This window comes from Zalophus californianus, chromosome 10 (genome assembly GCF_009762305.2).
Source record: "Zalophus californianus isolate mZalCal1 chromosome 10, mZalCal1.pri.v2, whole genome shotgun sequence".
Taxonomy (NCBI): domain Eukaryota; kingdom Metazoa; phylum Chordata; class Mammalia; order Carnivora; family Otariidae; genus Zalophus; species Zalophus californianus.
In genome coordinates, this window is record NC_045604.1 from 36,226,145 (window position 1) to 36,229,072 (window position 2,928).

The 2,928-nt window shown below is 48.2% G+C and overlaps 1 long non-coding RNA gene across 1 annotated transcript; it reads right to left on the bottom strand.

The window, feature by feature from the left end:
* Positions 1–1,295: 1,295 nt before the first annotated feature.
* Positions 1,296–2,379, bottom strand: LOC113931839. The gene is made up of 3 exons (XR_003522883.2): positions 2,336–2,379; positions 1,646–1,875; positions 1,296–1,552 (listed from the first exon to the last, which is right to left on the bottom strand). It is a non-coding gene; the product is annotated as an uncharacterized LOC113931839 (long non-coding RNA).
* Between the last annotated feature and the right edge of the window lie 549 nt (positions 2,380–2,928).

A 2,928-nucleotide genomic window follows, 5' to 3' on the forward strand; every position in this document is an offset into this window, starting at 1 on the left:
ATCTTAAAAAAAAAAAAAGATTCCTTCTCCATGAAGAAGAACCCACTTCAGTGCTCATGGATCTCCCTCACCCACTGAAATCCTGCCCAAAGCTTGACCCTGCACCTGGCATGGGTCTGATGGGCTCATAATCTATGTGTCCTATTTGGTCTCCGCATATCACACGTAACCTTCTTAAAGAGGACCAGGATTGAGATGTTTCCTATGTTTTCACAGTAACTCTGAGTGGAGCTCAGCATTGGGCTAAGCTACTGGCAGGGGACCAATATTTATTGAATCTACCAAGTGAATCAATGCAGAGCCTCCCTGTGGCCTCCCCCACTCACCCCACTCCTCTCAGCCAGGAGAGGAATGGGACTGATTTTTCAGGAGTCTGCTTGTGAATCCCTTGGGAAATAAACAGCGGGAGAGACCCTCTCTATACTCAGGAAGGTCCAGTATGGGGATCGGGGAAGGCGGGGGGCATGGTTCCTCATTCCCAGAAACATGCCCAAATCAGGTAGGCAGAACACACCAACTCACAGCAACAGCTGAACACGTCCATTTAGTTACAGTGAATAGATACAGAATAAAGAATTGATGAAGGTAGGATGGTCTTCTCTCTGGCAGCATTTTTTTGTAAGTGAAATTCTTACATTTGATGTGGGAGAAATACAAACATCACTTATTAGCTGTATCACCTTGTATAAATTGCCTAACCCCCTGAGGCTCAGTTTTCCAATCTTTAAAATGAGAATAATAATTCCCACTACATGGGATTATTAGAAGAAGTGAATGAGACACCATACAGTTGATTCAGATTACTTGCAGACTCCGCAGCTACAAATTCACCTACTTACTAAAATTTATTTATAAACGCAAAATCAATATTTGCAGGGCTTTCGGGATCATTCTCGGACACATACAAACAGGCGGAAAACTTGAGTCACCTGACATGCATGTTTTCAGTTGAAGTCAAACAAGGCACCCCTTCTTGTTTCAGCTCTCCTACTATAAACCAGTGTCCTTTTTGTGGTCTATTTATTGCCATGTTTGTGAGTTGTTTTTTATTTTGTTCTGTTTTTTATTGATGATTTTGCTGCTTAAAATGGGCCCAAGCCAGCAGTGCCAATGTGCTGTCTACTGTTCTAAGCAGGAGAATGCTGTGATGTGCCTTCCAGAGAAAATACACATGTGAGATAGTTTGGTTCAAGCATGAGTTACAGTGCTGTCCGCAGTGAATTCAATGTTCATGGATCAACAATCTATATTAAGTAAACAGAAGCACACTGACAACAAGGTTATGTATTGATGGGTTGATGAAAATGTCACCAGGGGCTCCCAGGAACCTACCCTTGCATTTCCCCCAGAAACAATGGTTCCGGGTGCGCAGGGACTTTGTAGAACATAACTGCCATGAATGATGAGAATCGGCTGGAAGTAGAAGCACCCACACAAAGCGCGGCGAAGACAAGCGATCCGGAAGGGTTCATGCAGAATCTCTGCGAGAAGGCAGGAAGCACTCCAGGCAGTTTATTGCCATCCTTGCTCCTGCTTTGCCAGGAATCTGGTTCTGAAAGGAGTTAAAAAGGAATTGTCACACATCTCACACCATTCGCTCCTGTCAGAGACAGAAGAACAACAATGGGTTGTAACCACCCCTTACACTCCAGTCACTGCCACTCATTATGTTCTTGTTGTATTAAACAACTCCTCTTCCGCCTGCGGGCGCCTCACGTTTCTGCCCCCAGAGAGGGGGCTCTAGGCAGAGCCTGTGTCTCCTCACAGCCTGAGGGGGCTGAAAGGGCCCTTGTCTCCTCCTCTCTGGGTGCTTTCTGCCTTCCTTTTCTCTCTGTCCCAACGAGCTTGTATTTGTTGTTTCCTCTTTCATTGACCCTGGGGGACGCAAAAAGCAATCAAAGCCTTGTCTAGATCCTGGCTCCCTGGCCAGGTGACAGAGAGGACGTCTCCAAGCCACGGTCCTGGAGCAGGACGGCTGGAGAGGGTGCAGGGGCTCTGGCCGCCAGGTTTCTCCCCATAGGGGAAAGGCCCTCCGCCATCTGCTGTCTCCTCCCAGGTCGGGGGGTGGGGGTGGGGGGGCGGCAGCGAGAACAAGGGGAAGCAGGGAGAACAAGGGGAAGCTGCGAGATTGACTCTAGCCCTGGGTCTGATTAGACTCCCATTCCTGAGGCTCTCCCGGCTGAACGCTTTCTCCCCAGGCAGCCAATTGGAGAAAATTCTGCAAACCTGCGCCGAGGCCTGGTTTAGGGAGGCAGCCGCCCCACCCCCGCTCCATCCCCTCCCCCCCTCCATCCCCTCCCCCCCTCCTCCCAGGAAACCCGAGGGCTGTGGGTACTTGATCTTTATCAGAGCCCTCTCGGCCTCCCGGCTGCCCGCCAGCGACGAGTAGCCCCCAGCCAGGATCCTCTAGGAATTCAGAGTCTGGTGATTGTATTACCTTCTGAATTCTGTTAGCCCAGTTGGCGGGGGTGGGATGGGGGAATGAGGAGGGGGTAAAGGGGAGCGAGGGGAAGCCGTCCTGCAGCCTTTGGTGCCAAGCAGGCACCTTTGGGTGCTTGCCTCTGCCTTTCCAGCTTTGCCTCCTTTGCCTCCATCTCTCATGCTCTCTGCCGGGAAGGCCACGGATTATGTATCCATAAACTAAAAAAAAATACGGGTTTTTACAGATTGCTAATAGAAGAACAGAAGTTAACAGTAATAGTAATAATAACCAAACTGTGTGCCAGGAACTGATCTAATTGCTTTACACATATTAGCACATTTAATTTTCATAATATCTCTATTTTGCGGGTGAAGAAACTCAGGCAGAACTGTGTGACCTTATGATGTCCACACTTCCCCATTTTGAACAGCTGTTTCCTCATAACCATAAAGAGGCATTAGACAAGATGAATCTAAAGTACCTTTTTTTTTTTTAAAGATTTTATT